At 37.5% G+C, this 18,338-nt stretch overlaps 1 long non-coding RNA gene across 3 annotated transcripts; it reads left to right on the forward strand.

Annotated features, from left to right (window-relative positions):
- The first annotated feature begins 8 nt into the window (after window positions 1-8).
- On the forward strand, window positions 9-3,473 carry LOC123511346. Of its 3 annotated transcripts, XR_006676766.1 has the most exons (4): window positions 9-643; window positions 729-936; window positions 2,223-2,340; window positions 2,426-3,473. It is a non-coding gene; the product is annotated as an uncharacterized LOC123511346 (long non-coding RNA). The 3 variants fall into 3 exon arrangements; XR_006676764.1 differs by lacking the exon at window positions 729-936; XR_006676765.1 differs by lacking the exons at window positions 9-643; window positions 729-936 and adding an exon at window positions 1,416-1,970.
- The last annotated feature ends 14,865 nt before the right edge of the window (window positions 3,474-18,338 follow it).

Genomic DNA, 18,338 nt, shown 5'->3' on the forward strand with positions numbered 1-18,338 from the left:
CCATCATAAATCTGCTTGTTCAGTACACAACGATAAGGTTTACTGCTTGTTCAGCTCGTTAGGTATGGACACACCATTGGTAGGCGGTAATGCACGTCATAGTTAGAAAACCCAGCGATTGGCCTGTTACTTCCGATTGACGTCATGTCTATGTTAATGACGTTCACACTTAGAGTTCGACAGTGGAATCTCATCAGTCAGGAGATCAGACAACAACCACCTCCCGTTCTGTTCTAACGTTGCCCTGTTACAAGAAAATAGTTTTAGCCGTACTGTCGTGAAAGGTGTGTGAGTAAGAGAGTTAATTTATCGTGGTCGGGTGTTAACATGTTGTTACCCACTTGAAAAATGTATTTTGTTAAACAAAAGACTATAGGAAAACCCATCTTTATTCACCCGAAGACAAATAATAATAATAAGGGTGATTAACTATATTCTACAGTGGATTTGTTGGGGTCAACAGTGAGAATTAAGAGTAACTAATCATCAACTCTGCTAATTAATGATACCCTATTGATTTTACAGATCGAGTCATCAATAAGCTGTCAACAGCCACCGTTGCAAGCGAGCTATTGGACATACAAAAGCTATTATAGGCATCCCCACACCAAGTTATACTGTATCCATCAGTTTCATTTTGTAGGTAAGTAATCAATTATAAATTTTACATTGAATATTGATTATGCTCTAATATGATCAGTATGGTAATTGTAATGTTCTGGCTTCAGATACACCAGTGTGCCTGGTCCCAGGCCTATCCCAAGATCGGAAATAATGAGCTCTGAGCTCGTTCCGTAGGGTAACGTCTGGCTGTCTCGTCAGAGACTGCAGCAGATCAAACAGTGAAACCTGGAGCTCGGTCACCCTTGGACATTTTGGAAATGTCGAAGGCAGCTAAGAGCCATCACATATATTAATTAATGCCTATTAAAAATGGTAAAAACATTTAGAATAATGTACGAAGGACAGAGAGAAATAATGAAGTTATTGTTCGTTTATGTATGTCAAACTCAAAAAAAAAATAATAATAATAACATACGTACGACCGTGGGTAACAATCTGATAGACTGGTTTCCAGTGCACTGTTAATTATCAGTGTCATTAGTTGTGTATCGGTATCAGTATTCGCCAAAATTCTGTTACCAGTACATCTAAAAAAAAAAAATAAATAAATAAAACATATATATATATATATATATATATATATATATATATATATATATATATATATATATATATATATATATATATATATATATATATATATATATATATATATATATATATATATATATATATATATATATATATATATATATATATATATATATATATATATATATATATATATATATATATATATATATATATATATATATATATATATATATATATATATATATATTTATAACCACACCAAATTACTACATACAACAAACAGCATTGCTGCACTGTAGCCCCTCACCGAGATCAATCAACTCTCATTCACCCTCACGTATATCAATAAGCCACAATTTAAGTTATAACAGTTGTAATGAATATTTCAATGGATTTAGATAGACCTAATGTGGTTGAATAACCAAGACTGAAGGCATGAATAATTATGAAAGGGCGAAATATGTGTCAGCACTGTGGTCGCCACTAGTCATATAACGCTCCATCATAAATCTGCTTGTTCAGTACACAACGATAAGGTTTACTGCTTGTTCAGCTCGTTAGGTATGGACACACCATTGGTAGGCGGTAATGCACGTCATAGTTAGAAAACCCAGCGATTGGCCTGTTACTTCCGATTGACGTCATATCTATGTTAATGACGTTCACACTTAGAGTTCGACAGTGGAATCTCATCAGTCAGGAGATCAGACAACAACCACCTCCCGTTCTGTTCTAACGTTGCCCTGTTACAAGAAAATAGTTTTAGCCGTACTGTCGTGAAAGGGAGATCGCACTTGACGGTGACACTGAAGGTGAGTGAAAGATGTGTGAGTAAGAGAGTTAATTTATCGTGGTCGGGTGTTAACATGTTGTTACCCACTTGAAAAATGTATTTTGTTAAACAAAAGACTATAGGAAAACCCATCTTTATTCACCCGAAGACAAATAATAATAATAAGGGTGATTAACTATATTCTACAGTGGATTTGTTGGGGTCAACAGTGAGAATTAAGAGTGACTAATCATCAACTCTGCTAATTAATGATACCCTATTAATTTTACAGATCGAGTCATCAATAAGCTGTCAACAGCCACCGTTGCAAGCGAGCTATTGGACATACAAAAGCTATTATAGGCATCCCCACAGCAAGTTATACTGTATCCATCAGTTTCATTTTGTAGGTAAGTAATCAATTATAAATTTTACATTGAATATTGATTATGCTCTAATATGATCAGTATGGTAATTGTAATGTTCTGGCTTCAGATACACCAGTCGACATAAGGAAGAGAAACCATGCACATGTCCGTGTCACTTGTTGGTCACAGTCAACTTCCCAACAATTTGGGAGTGAGGGGAGCGAAGGTTAGAATATTTAGAGGTCCTGGAGGTAAAGCTTATAATTTTTGGAATGATGAGCGTGTGCTCTGTACTGAATTGGGAACATGACCTGTGTATTTTATGGATAGGCTCTAATGACATAGATGATGATTCTGAAGTGCAGGAAATAGTAGACGATATAGTGTCCATCAGGGACTCATAGTTGAAAACTGTGGAGCTGATGTAATGGTAGTTCTGGTGGAACCACGATACTACCCAGATGATTACCCAGTGTCTAGTGACCGGTATCGTCATATTCAAAGGGGCATAAATCGTAAACTAAAGAGAGAATTGTCAAATGATAGTTTCATTCAGTTTAACATGCCTGTATATGAAGAGCTGTTGAGCTCAGATGGGGTACATTGGACTTATGAAGGGAAGCAGATGATTAAAAAGAAACTCAGAAATGTCATCCGGAGATACTTGAACTGAGACGATAGCTAGTAAATACCTGAAAAGACTCCTGCTACATTAAAGGGTTAAGTAAAAGGGAAAGTGTGATTTAAAACCAACTGTTGTCTAGCAGGTTATGTGTATTTAGATAAGGACTATATATAGGTCCACCATCTAAGAATGTGAAATCCCATACAGTGAATTATGAGTAGCATCTTAGTTATGGAAAATTTATTTTAGTAAGTATAAGCATGTTAATTAACTGATATTCATGAAATATATGTATAAGTAATATGCAATCTTAAAATTTAAGAAAGAAAAAAAAATACATGATATATGTATGTATATATTTATATCTTTGTCACCATAATTTTGTTAAGTGTTAACAAATATTAATTAATTAGTATAGATATTTCAAAACTATCAGAAAAAAAAATGCGTGATTTATGTATCTTTATATTCGTCACCGTGCACAGTTTTATTGTGTCAACAAATATTAATTATTTGATATTCAGGGAATATATGTAGGCAATATAAATTTCAACTGGAAAAAAAAAAAAAAAATATATATATATATATATATTATATATATATATATATATATATATATATATATATATATATATATATATATATATATATATATATATATATATATATATATATGATTTACGTATGTGTCTATTATACCTTTGTCACCACAATTTTTTTGAGTGCAAACGAATGCTAATTACTTGTTATAGTGAAAAAAATATATGTAAGTAATATGCATGTAAACTATAAGAAACAACAGAAAAAACAAGGTAAATAAAGTGCTATTACTCCAATTTTTTCCTTATCTATCCCACTTTCTGAATAACTTTAAATTGAAAGATTTCGTTACAATATTGTGTCCCGAGAGAGAGAGAGAGAGAGAGAGAGAGAGACGTGCATCATCCTGTTTCTATCAATATATGAATTAATTTTGACACATTTTGAAGTCACCACAAGGCTAATGAAAGCACACTGCTTTTATTTTCCCCCTGTGAAAGATCCCCTAGACCTATAAGGGTCTGGGCTTAGCACACCAATGCAGTACTGCCGGTGATGTACGATATTTTTCCTGGGTGGCGCATGCGCAGTAGGGTGACACGATCTTCAAGTGAGGAGTATGGTGTGGCCCAGGCGAAGGCAGGCAGAAAACGCATATATATATATATATATATATATATATATATATATATATATATATATATATATATATATATATATAAACAAACATGTTTTATTTGCCTTATAAGTTCATAACCACGAGAAAATGCAGGGAAAAATAAGGGATGGAGAGGTAGCATGGGAGAAATCTTAAGTTACTCCTGAAAACGTTCTCTGTGAAAGTACTCGCTTCTAACAGATGGCAGCACTGTCGCTGTCCTCCCAAACTTTTACTCACACCATAACTTCCTCTCTGTATATTCCTTGGTCTCGACTTCATTGATCGCATATAGTTGTCGTACCGGTACTTGCCAGACGTAGAATATAATTCCTCATATTTTTTTCCTCACCTAAAAACTTTTTTAATGTTTATACAAGGTCACAGTTCTTCACTATAGTAATTTTCTAATAAGGGCACGTCTTTCTTCCTCCTTTCTACTCGACGAGTCGACTCTCCCTTTCGTAATCCATGCAATCCTTCCATCTCTTTTTCAGCCCACTTCGTCTTCTTCCATCAACTTTTGCCCCTTTTTTTCTGCAGACATACTGTTTGTGCAGTCTTTTTTCTTCTTTTTTATTTTTACTAAACAAAAATCTATGGAAATTGGTGAATGAGAGTCTTGCATGCATCTCAAGATGTTGGATGGGAAGATAGGTATCACAACACTGTGACGCTTGTATTTTTGTTAAAATAGTCCCTTAATCTACTGACATGCATTATTGCAACATATTTTCTTACTTATCTGCTGCCTACAAGCAGAAACTCTGGGACTGGCGTGGAAATGGTGCGCAAGATACACAAGGAAGAGCATGCAAAGAGTATACACACAGCAGGTGAATATTTAACTACTATCTCGGGACACCGGACATAACAAGCACCAAATAACACAGCCCCCACGCCCAGGCGTCATTCGGATGTCCACACTACGGTCTATACCTAGATCGTGAATCGTGATCCACACGAAGGAACGCAGGGCCTAACCAGGGCCCATTGAATTATAGGGTCCCTCCACGCGCAGGACTGGGTAGCCGTGGGCGGGACCAAAGCTCTGTGACGTCACGGGAGAGCTCTGCTGGGAGAGAGAGAGAGAGAGAGAGAGAGAGAGCGCGCGCACCTCCCAGCAGAACTCCCCGTGACGTCACAGAGCTTTGGTCCCGCCCACGGCTACCCAGTCCTGCGCGTGGAGGGACCCTATAATTCAATGGGCCCTGGGCCTAACTTGTAAGGCACGTTCGGCTATGTATGACTCAATGCGACAAGAAAGGATCGAGGTTACGAAAATGCGGTGGAGTCATCCCTTCCAAGTTCCTGCTGTCTGCTTTGTGTTACATTATACTCATCTCATCATTGATTACTGTCTGATTTCTGGCATACCAGCTGGCCATTGTCGTCTAATTATCAAGGTCATTTGAGTGTCAATCGACACATACGTACTACGCTATCATATGCATCTTCCATACCCCTTAGAATTTTTCTTTTAACAAATTCAATTTAATCTAATTAATACTTAGTGGCTAGTGCAGTGGTAACGTCCTAGACCTAGCTGGCAATGCTTAAGGTCGGCAAATCTAGTCTCGCTCGGGCTCATTAAGTGGGAAGTTACTGCCGCGGTCCAGACGTGGTTACTGCTATGGTTAGAACTTGGAGCGTCACAGTGGGTAGGAGGGAGTTGGGTTCACCTGAATGATGTTCTGCTGGGGCCGCATATTCAAAACAAGGGCAACGTCCGACCTCGCAGGTTATGAGTTATGACCAAGGAGGTTATATAATCTAACCTTGGTTAAAACTGATTGAGCTCGGAACTTCTGAGGTGCTTATGGTGAACGTTTATGAGGTACACTCGAACAAAATTTACGACATCGGAAACATTTCGTAACTCGTGATGCTCATAAATCCTATGCAGTCACATCTCACATCACAGTCGCACCAACCAATCATAGTAAAAGAGAGAGAGAGAGAGAGAGAGAGAGAGAGAGAGAGAGAGACTAAATGCTATTTTGCCATTTGAGACGTTAAGCCAATCACAACTCCAAAATATGAAGGTAATAATATCCACTGCATTAGTGATTGTTACTAACTCAATATGCAATCGTGCTTCAATAGATATTATTAGATCGGCCATCTAATACCCCTGGAAATTTTATATCTAGAATGTTGTTGATTTTGTGCAGTGATTCTCAAAATTTTTAACTCTTTGACCCCCCAATGAAGTTTAAAAATTTCTAACGACCCTTTATATTTTAATTCTAAGAAAATAATTATGATGGCAAAAACTGTGCAATAGTAATAGCACGTAGTAGTAGTAGTAGTAGTAGTAGTAGTAGTAGTAGTAGTAGTTTTTACATCAAAGCATGATGGCGGCTATAAGAGAGAAAAAAAATTCTTACCTGGTGGGCCTCTCGCCTGCAGGCAGATAGCAAGAGGAAATGGGAAGCCACACTCTACTGATGCGCCAGCATATAGTAGTTGAAAAATATTCCAGGATATACTAAATTAATTAAATAGGTGGGAAATGTATAATTAAGCAGCAATGCATACTTCACGGTGACTGGTAAGCTTAAAGGCCGGTTCACACGACTGATAGTTTACGTAGCCTAGGTAAAGTTTCCGACTCACAATCTGTGCCTGCAGAAAGCAGTAATAAGAAAAGACCGACATGTTAATTGGTCTTGCTAGTCGATTTGCGAATTTATTTACTTCGTGACATCACGGAACAAGCTTTGAAAATGTGGTCTTCAAATATAGAGATGTCAGAGTTGTTCGGGAAAAAGAACACATCTGGGATCCCAGAATTATACACCAAAAAAGCTTGCGCAAATCGTCGTTTTGACGAAATAGCTGCCACTCTACGAGAACTGTTTCCCTCAATGCAGGGTGTTGGAGGTGAGGATTGAAGACTTGTCAGGATTTAATTTGACTGCAATTATCTTATGATAAATGTAGACAAATTTAGAGTGTGTTAGACACTCCTTTCTTTCATCAGATATTTTCACATTTTGAGTAGAACACCTAAAGTTAATCTAACATACCCATACTATTTTCATTACCATGTAATTTTCATTGATTGATGATCAATAAAATTTTTTTTTTATTATTTTCATAGTTTTTTTTTTTTTTCTCTCTCTCTCTCTCTCTCTCTCTCTCTCTCTCTCTCTCTCTCTCTCTCTCTCTCTCTCTCTCACATCAAGATATATGGGTTTGCTATTAACATGAGGATCATTGGGTTTGCTGTTCTTGACATGGAGATGTTAGGTAGCCCAAGTAATTGTATCAAAGAAAAATACTTTTTGGAGATACTGTATTTTGTTTGCACTAGGAAGGTACTTATGACCAGTAACCATTATAGTTTGACATTGTGTAAATATGTTAAGATGTCACTGACATTACTGAACATAAAATAACATGCTTTGGTAGCTTTTCTAAACTTTTTGATAGCTTCTTTGTTATGTTAGTTTAAAATCTGAGCCCTGTGCTGGATATCATGGCAGTTTTCAAAGCATTACTCTTTTTTTTTTAATAATTCTGTCTTAGAAGTAAGATGTTAAAGAATATCGATATCGGAAATTCTCCACCCAATGTAGAAAATTTTCTCTGAACTGCACTTGCTTGTCTTACAAACTTAGCTTGGTCATTGGCCACTTTGAGCAAGAATCTAACCTAAGCTAACTTTAAGAAACACCCTATGTTATCAATTGTCAATTACATTTATGAAGAAGAGAAATGTGGAAAAATTGTTATGGCTTTCATATTGTTGCACAATTAGGGTATTATGAGGTGTATTCTTACAAGAGGTGTTAGGTGGTACTGATGGTGGTGTTAAAGTTACTAGTGCTGTAGCAGATCATGGAAGCACTATTAGGCAAAGTGAGGTGTCAGGAGGGATGTCCCAGAATATCTTTTTTTATATGCATGTGTTGGAAAACAACTATTCTCACTATGAAAAGGTAGATCTTTATTTATTTTGTAAGTGAACTCTTCAGCAAGCACACCACATGGATGTTTCCTTTCAGCCTGTGCTATTGGCTGGTTTCCAATCATAGTAGTGCTATACTTAAGTGTGTAATTGAAAATGCAAGTAGTACCTTTCTGTGCAGTAATATGCTATGACAGTTTTACACATGTATTAGTAAGAATTTATCAGTTACTTGTATAATACTAATTTCTAATTAGTGAGTAAAGACATTTCTATGCAGTGTTATATCAATGTTTATTACATACTTATGAAAATATACAGGATGAGAATACTTATAAAAAAAAAATCTTGAAATAAAAAGAACTTATGAGCTCTTCAGTGATCCTAAAATTATTTTATTTGTGACCTATTGATATAGATCATGAATAAGAACAGGATGAAAATAATGAAGGACTTAAAAAATAGCAAGAAATTAAGAAGAGGAGAAAGGGCAAAAGAGGAGGGAAAAAATAGAGACTGCTAATTGCTGCAAGATAGAAATTAACATGTCGAAGGAGAAGGTGTGGGTTTCTGCAAAATAGATAGATGACTGGTGAGGGAGGACAAGTGCACAACTTGGTAAGTCACCAATGGAGACAAGCCAAAAATAGAGGTTAAACTAAAGAGGCACAAAGGCTAAATTTCCAATATGAGCTATTATATTACCTTCTCAAGTCTGTTTTACCTACTAACACATTACAAAAAGATTAACTAACTTTTGGTAACCTACTAAGATGCCTTACCTGCAACACTCCCAGGATGTACCATGCTTGTTGCTCCCCATGGACACCTCACACTGTTCTTTCCAACAAGGTAAACAAACAGGGTAAAATAATAATAGAAATTGTTAAAACATAGAGATGTAAAACTCTTGGAGACACAGCCAACATTCTTGATCTCTTCCTCACCTCTAATCCTTCTGCTTATGCTGTCACCCTTTCATCTCTGGCTCCTCCAATCACAATCTCATCCTAATTCTCCAATCCCTCCACAGGATCCCCCAAGGCAAAGGTGCCTCAGGCGTTTTGCCTGTGCTAGTTGGGTGGGACCTGAGGAGGTATTATGCTAATTTTCCCTAGAATGATTACTGCTTCAATGTCAGAAACCCATCTCTTTGTGCTGAACGCATAACAGAGGTGATAGTGTCTGGCATGGAGGCTTACATTCCTCATTCTTTTTCTCAACCTAAACCTTCTAAACCTTGGTTCAACTCGGCCTGTTCTTGTGCTATACGTGATAGAGAGGTTGCCCACAATAGGTACTTGAGTCTTTCATCTCCTGAATCTCACATTCTTTATATCTCTGTCTGGAATCATACCAAGTCTGTTCTTCAACTTGCCAGACACCCCTTCATGAGTAGAAAATGTAAAAATCTTTCAAACTCATACTTCCCTCGAGACTTCTGGCATCTAGCCAAAAACATCTCAAATAATTTCACTTCTTCATCTTTCCCTCCTTTATTTCATCCTGATGGCACCACTGCCATCTCTTCTGTCTCTAAAGCTGAACTATTCTTTATTCTTTGTCATTACATTCAGACCCTGCTCCACCAACTAGTGGCGCTCTGCAGAGCCTCTATTCTATAGTAATTAAATATAAAATACAAATATGAACAATACCTAGCAGAGTACTATATAAAATATTGTAAAAACTGATCACACACACACACACACACACACGAGACGCAGCAGAGGAAGGACGCGATACCGTCGCTCCCGAGAATCAGCTGATCTTCACTACCTTTGTTTGGGTTTACAGTGGCCTGGGCGATAAGTGTGGACTCATTTTTTTTTTTCATGAATACAGTGTTAAATAATAATGAGTGAGAAAGATATTCCATCTAAATGCAGGTATGTGACAAGGGAAAGAATGAAAGCTGATGATGACAATGTTGGTGAGGGAGGAGGAGAATTTGAAGGCTTTGATACGGCGCAAACTTCACTATTTGATAGAGTCTTAACTATCGAACGTAAATTAGATAAATTGATAAAGGAGAGTATGGGAATGAAAGAGAATGAAGAACAGGATAAAGAGCTCCAGAAATTGAAAGAAAGGATAAAAAGAGTGGAAGAAAACGAAACTAGGCTAAGAACCGAAAATGAAGAATTAAAAGTCCAAATAGCGAACTATAAGAAATTGATGGAAGAAGGACTCGGTAAAGCCGAGAAAGAAAAAGAAAAGCTAAAAGATCTAGTTAACAAAGAAGAAGAAAGAGTACAAGACGTGATTAAAAAAGAAGTACAAGCATGGAGAATCCAAGATAAGAAAGACAAGGAATCATTTCAAGAAGTATTTCAAGAACAGTTAAAAGAAAGAGATGAAAATATGACAAGCAAAATGATAGGAGTCCTCAAGAAAAAGAAAATTTAGTAAGAGAAATTGCGGAAAAAAGAAGAGTGTAATTATTTTTGGACTGAAAGAAAAAATGTTAAATATAGACCAAGAAGGGAAAAAGACGAAATGAAATCAGTAAAAGACCTACTAAAACATCTGAATGACGAGGATAGACAGAACTTAGAAGAGGAAGTAGAAGAAATCCATAGAATGGGACCATATCAAGAAGGAACAGTGAGACCAATTAAGATATTACTAAAATCACAAGCAGCAGCAGAAGTACTATATAGAAAAACGAAACTCAGAGAAACAGAAGGTTGCAAAGATATATATATAAAGAAAAATAGAAACGAGGAGGAAAGGAAGAGACACAATGAACTGGTGGCAGAAGCAAGAGAAAAAATAATGAAAGGTCAGAGGAGGAGAAGAAGGCATTTTTTTGGAGAATTATAGGAGACAGGATAAGGAAATGGTATATAAAAGAGAAAGAAGAGAAAAGAATGGAGCAAGTTTAACTAAAAATGATAAGAACAAGAGATTAAAAATGATGTATACAAACATAGATGGGATTTTATCTAGTAAATTAGAATTAAGAGATTACATAAAGAAAGAAGAACCAGATATTGTATGCCTGGTGGAAACAAAGTTAAATGAGGCAATAAAATAGACATAGATAAAAGGTATAATATATGGAGGAGAGACAGAGTGGGTAAAGGAGGAGGAGGAGTCATGATGATGTTAAGGAAGGAGATAGTGGTAAATCAAGTGGAGTTTGGGGAAGGAAAATCAGAAATACTGTATGTTAAGATGCATATTAACAAAAGGAGTTAACAATCATTGGAACATATGTGCCACCAAAACAAACTCATGGACTAACCAAGAATATAGAGACATGATAGATGACACAATAAGGAGTCTTACAAGAATCATTAAGGAAAGGAGAAAAGTGATATTGATAGGAGATTTCAACTGTAAGGAGGTAGACTGGGAAAATTATGAAAGTGGTATGGGGAAGATGCCTGGGAGATAGATTCCTGAACCTAATGATAGATAATTTGATGGTCCAAAGAGTAAAGGAAAACACAAGATTCAGAGGAAACGATGAGCCGGCAAGATTAGACCTAGTTTTTACAAGGGATATACCAATTAACGATGATATAAGATACAAGTGCCCATTGGGAAAGAGTGACCATGTAATATTAGAGATGGATATAGAAGAAGGAAAGGAAGATAGAGATGAATCATACAAAGGAGACCGATTAAATTACAGAAAGGCTGATATTGAGAATCTCAAGAACTATTTTAAAACGTAAACTGGGAGGAGATGGAAAACTCATTAACGGTTCAAGAGAAATATAACTTATTTTTGGAAATATACAAAACTGGGGTCAGGGAATATGTTCCGAAATATAGACCTAAAGAAGAAGGAAAGAAAGATTGGTTTAATGCAAGATGTGCTAGGGCAAAGGAGAAACGAGATGGAGCATGGAAAAGGTGGAGAAGAAACAGAAATCCAGAAAATAAGGAAAACTTCAAAACAGCAAGAAATGAATATGCTAAGGTGAGAAAGGAAGAAGAAAAGAACTATGAAAAGGACATTGTCGAAAAATGTAAGGAACAACCAAAATTGTTCTACAGATTCATAAATGGAAAAATAAGACAAAAAGAAACAATAGAAAGGTTAAAAGGAGAAACGGAATGGTGGAAGACCCAAAAGTATGGCAGAACTGTTAAATAGTAAATTTCATGAGGTCTTTACTAAGGAATCCAAATTTGAAAGACCACAGGGTAATAGAGAGACTGTCTATATGAAAGAGATTAAAGTAACCAAGCTTGAAATAAAAAGTTGATGACGGAATTGGATGAGGAAAAGGCAATGGGACCGGATGAAGTCTCAGGCAGAATACTGAAAGAATGTAGGGAAGAACTAGCAAGTCCAATATACAACATCATAAAATGCTCAATAGAAAATGGAACAGTGCCAGTGGAGTGGAAAAGAGCTGAGGTGGTTCCCATATATAAGAGCGGAAGGAAGGAAGAACCTTTAAATTACAGGCCGGTATCACTAACTAGTGTAATATGCAAGATGTGTGAAAAAGTAATAAAGAAGCAATGGATCGAGTTTCTTGAAGACAACAAAATATTATCAAATAGCCAATTTGGTTTTAGAAAAGGTCGGTCATGTGTGACAAATTTATTGAGTTTCTACTCTAGAATAGTTGATAAAGTACAAGAGAGAGAGGATGGGTTGACTGTATTTATTTAGATCTAAAAAAGGCTTTTGATAAAGTGCCACATGAAAGATTACTATGGAAGTTAGAGGAGAAGGGTGGCTTAAAAGGAAGCACATTGAGATGGATGAAGAATTACTTAAGGGGGAGAGAAATAAGGACGATAGTTAAAGATATGAAGTCCAAGTGGAGAACAGTAGACAGCGGAGTGCCACAGGGGTCAGTATTGGCACCAATACTTTTTCTCGTATATATAAATGACATGCCAGAGGAGTGAACAGCTACATAAATCTGTTTGCGGACGATGCGAAACTGTGCAGAGTCATTAAACAAAAAGAGGATTGTGAAATACTACAGGAAGACTTAAACAAGATCTGGAAATGGAGCAAAAAATGGGAGATGGAATTCAATGTGGACAAAAGCCATGTCATGGAAATGGGAAAAAGTGAAAGACGACCAGTGGGAATCTATAAGATGGGAGATGGAGTAGAACTAGAAAAAGTAAAAAAGGAAAAGGACTTGGGAGTGACAATGGAAGAAAATAATCAACCAGTTAGCCATATTGATAGAATTTTCAGAGAGACGTATAATTTGCTAAGGAATATTGGAGTAGCATTTCACTATATGGACAAGGAAATGATGAAGAAATTGATAAGTACTAAAATAAGACCTAGATTGGAATATGCAGGAGTTGTGTGGACTCCCATAAAAAGAAACACATAAGAAAATTAGAGAGACTACAAAAATGGCTACAAGAATGGTTCCAGAATTTAAAGGGATGGCATATGAGGAGAGACTAAAGGCAATGGATCTACCAACCTTGGAGCAGAGAAGAGAGAGGGATCTGATACAAGTTTATAAATTGATTAACGGAATGGATGAAGTGGATAATGAGAAACTGATCCTGAGAGAAGAATATGACTTTAGAAGCACAAGATCGCATAGTAAGAAACTAAGGAAGGGACGATGTCTGAGAGATGTTAAAAAATTTAGTTTCCCGCAAAGATGTGTTGAGACTTGGGACAGTTTGAGTGAGGAAGTGGTATCAGCAAAGAGTGTACATAGTTTTAAAGAAAAATTGGATAAGTGTAGATATGGAGACGGGACCACACGAGCATAAAGCCCAGGCCCTGTAAAACTACAATTAGGTAAATACAATTAGGTAAATACACACACACACGCACACACACACACACACGATAAAATCTAGCTATACATGTAATGTAGTTTAAGTAATCAAAACATAAAAATTGCACATTAAAATCTTACATAGTATAATGTTGAGTGACAGTCATATCTGACATATCATAGGCATCCCTGAATAAATGTCTTTAGTCTTTTCTTGTGCACCCCAGGTGATTCTGCTGTCCGCCTACATGGGCTAGAGATTATTGTTTTAGTGACAGTGACACTAGTGTGTAGCTTTCTTTGTGTTTAGTGTTATTTCATAAGTGCCTTGATGTAATGTTAGTGTAAGGCAGATGGGTCGTCTGACTTAGAAGGGGGGGCAGTGTTGCATATCTGTTTATTTTCTTTACTAGTGGAACCAGTGTTGCATGTTTGCTTATTTTTGTGTATGTGGATTTTGGGGTGTTGATGGGGGGCACTGAAGGACGCTGTGTTTACCCGTGCTAGATCAGCTGATTCGGCGGGAAGTCTCCGGCCTGCCTCCCGACCCTACGGTAGCGTGCTCACGCTCACTTGTGCCTGTTCCCTGCCCCGCTGTTACCCTGGACTGTGTTACTGTGTTTGCAACTGGCATCTGTGTAGTAGCGGAACTGTGCTAGCGAGACGGTAGTGTTACCCTGTGTGATAAGCTGTGAGGAAATAAAGGTTAAGGTGACGCCGCCTGTCTCTCCCCCTCATCCTGCCATTGGAACACCTCCTGCCATAATACGTGTGTCTGCATTCCTTAGCCTCGGGCGCTGAGCTCACGCCGGACCACGCCAGTAAGTACCTCTGTACCTTTTCGGTACTACCACCTTCTCCCTCGTCGCGTCACTGCAGGATCGGCGGTGGAGTGCCTAGCAGAGTGAGCAGTGGGAGTGCCCGTGAGTGTGGTGCTGAGTGTGGCAGGTACAGCGGTACACGGTTACGTAACAATATATATATATATATATATATATATATATATATATATATATATATATATATATATATATATACACACATACATACATACATACACACAGTAAACCTCCCCACTTGGCGAATGAATTAGTTTGGCGAAACTACCGCCAAATGCAAATTTCACCAAGCACGAGTACTTTATACCATATAAATTACCTAAAAATGCCTCAATCAGTCTTTGATCATTGCCAAAATCCTTCTTTCGACCCCTAAAATACTATCTTTTAATTCGAGCTGAAATAAAATTTTTTTTGCTTTTCACTCACACCGTACAATTTGTGATGCCTTCCTCATCTGTACTTCTGTTTTCCCACCCGTTTCCTTCACCCACTTTTGTCCTTGCCGCCCGTACTATTGTCCTTACCCTCCCAAGAACCACCTGTTGCGCTGGTAGAGGTCATGTTGGCGGTAAATCGTCAGAATTCATTCCCACGCTTGCAGAACAGAGGATAGTACAAACAAAAGGGCTGAAGAAGACTCACGCTGCTTTCTGATTGGTTTAGAGAGAGGTCTGACGTCACCTGGGAGCTACGTGGTTCACCATGCAGCTGCCAGGGGACTGCCAAATTTGAATTCAAATCGCCAAATACCACAGTATTTCATTAGTAATTCACTATCACTCACTGCCATGGAGTCCAGGTTATCCTCATGGCATGAGCGTATATGAATACAAAGATATGATATCCATTACAGCAGGCAATTGAGGAGTGGAAACAAATGTAATATCGTGGTGAAAGAAAACACGCCAAGCTAAAAAGGTCACAAGAAGGAGAAGAAGAAGAAGCGGCTAAGTTGCCAGAGTCTCCGCCGTCTGTGGCCGATCTCATCATCTCTGCTTTATTTTTTGGTATTCCATGTAAGATTTCACTTATGCATTACAAAATAATCCTTTCTTGGGGGCAAGGCTTGTAAAAAGCTAATAGAAATATATCATATATATATATATATATATATATATATATATATATATATATATATATATATATATTTTGATTTTTTACCCATGTGGTATGTTGGGGACCAGCCCAGAACGCATCCCCCCTATTTCCATTATTTCCTATTGGAAAATTACGTCCGCTTAACGAATTTCCGCTCTACAAACAGCTTTGACACCCCCTATTCTGTTCGTTAAGCGGAATATTACAGTACTAGTACTGTAGTTAAATAAAATATGTGTTTGGTACTTCATTTATTGTTTTTTTTTTCAGTCTTTTTGGTAAAAAAAGTGTTTTTTTTGGGGGGAGGATCTGGGAACGTAACCCCTATTTTCTCATAGGGCCTATTATTCGTCTAACATGAATCTCGCTGTGCACGACGAGGTATGACTATATATATATATATATATATATATATATATATATATATATATATATATATATACAGTAATACTCCGCTTAACGAACAGGATAGGGGGTGTCAAAGCTGTTCGTAGAGGGCAGTGAGTGATAGTGAATTAGTAATGAAATACCGCGGTATTTCATTACTAATTCACTATCACTCACTGCCACGGAGTCAAGATTATCCTCGTGGCATGAGCGTATATGAATACTAAGATATGATATCCATTATAGCAGGTAATAGAGGAGTGGAAACAAATATCATGGGGAAAGACAACACGTAGGCTATAAGGGTCACAAGAAGAAGAAGAAGCGGCCGAGTCGCCGCGAGTCTCCCACTTCGTCTGTGGCTCATCTCATCTCTGCTTTATTTTTTGGTATTCCATGTAAGATTTCACTTTATGCATTACAAAATCCTTTCTTGGGGGCAAGGTTTGTGAGAAGCTAATAGAAATGTTGTTTTGTGAACATAAATGCATATATAAGACAGTAACACCACCTCCAGAGGTGGTGTTCCCAGCAACCTCAGAGCAACCTGATAGCAACCTTGTCACAGTCCCTCCAAGCGTTCATGGATGCCATTTCGCTGCAAGAGGTTGCTGTAACGTTGTTAAAGAATCTTGGATCCAGCTCCAGGAACGCTAGAGACAGAGATGAGGAGCCAGACAATCACAGCGAAGCTGCCGCGTTCGGTCCCTCACCTGGCAAATTAAATCCCAGAAAATTCGCTAAAACGGATGTGGTTGTACGTTATGCTGACTTTTGGTCTAACTTTATGTAGTACGTTAAACCGGAAATTCGTTAAACGAACGTTCGTTAAGCGGAGTATTACTGTGTGTGTGTGTGTGTATATATATATATATATATATATATATATATATATATATATATATATATATATATATATATATATATATATATATATATATATATATATATATATATATATATATATATATATTCACAACTTCCTCCTTGTATATTTCTTGCTCTAAACCTATCAGATAGTAGTGTGAGTCCCCTTCAGCCATTTCGTTTGTGATACCCTTTGTTCTGCTAGAGTGGGAACGAATTCTGGCAATTTACTGCCAATATGGCCTTTACCAGAGCAACAGGTGGTATCAGTGAGGATATGAACAATGGTGGTGGCGGCAAGGACTAAAGTGGGCGAGGTAAACGAGTGAAAAAACGGGAGTTACAGCCATTATAATTTTCATGTCTTTTTAGCTTTATTTATTGTTTATTGGTCTATTTTGTAAATGTGTTCTAATGTATGAAGGCAAAAGATTTTATTTCAGGTCGAAAGATGATATTTTAGGGGTCAAAAGAGAATATTAAATACTGTATATCTGTTAGAGAGAGAGAGAGAGAGAGAGAGAGAGAGAGAGAGAGATACATTTATTGTTGAATTAATCAATAAATACAACAAAGGAGGAGGATGGACCTTGCCATCCACCCCCTTGGCAAAGACTTCAGGTTTAAGTATCAAAAATATATAAAATATACAGTATACATAACAAGAATACAAGTACTTCAATAAATAAATACAGATATTGCACACCTTATTGCATAAACATCCTACAGTCTGGGAGCAAACTGATGATATTCCCTGAGTATATCCCTGAGAGTGGTTGAGTCTAAGAGATGGTCAATGAGGCTATACAAGTCATGTTGACCTTGTGGCCTAAATTTAGCAATGAGAGGACATTCCATAATGTAATGACGCAGAGTGTGTCCCCCTGGTGCAGCACAGAGCACACAGCACACACCAGGAGCAGCACTAACTTCCCAAAAGTATTTGTAGCCTAATCTGAGCCTTATTGCCACCCTGTCGTTTGATGCAGTGTGCTTCCCATAGGTGTAAGCACAGCTCTGGGAGACACGTGCATAGTAAAAACTAGTGCCACTGCCCCTATGGCAACAGAGCTCCAACTGATCACTAATGCTGTTATGTACAAAGTCCTTAATGCTACTCTTAACATAGCCCAGAGTATACTCAGTGCCAGGGTCCACTGTGTCATGTTGGAGGGCACACTGGGCAAGGCGGTCTGCTTTTTCATTTAGCGGGATACCCACATGAGAGGGTATCCAGATGAAATGGACCGTGGCACCAGCACCTTCTAGGGCGTGGATGAGATCAAGACACTTATTAACTAGATCACAGTCCATGGGGGAGGTGGATTGAAGGGCATACAATGCAGCCTGACTGTCAATAAAGAAATATACATTC

This window comes from Portunus trituberculatus, chromosome 31 (genome assembly GCF_017591435.1).
Source record: "Portunus trituberculatus isolate SZX2019 chromosome 31, ASM1759143v1, whole genome shotgun sequence".
Taxonomy (NCBI): Eukaryota; Metazoa; Arthropoda; class Malacostraca; order Decapoda; family Portunidae; genus Portunus; species Portunus trituberculatus.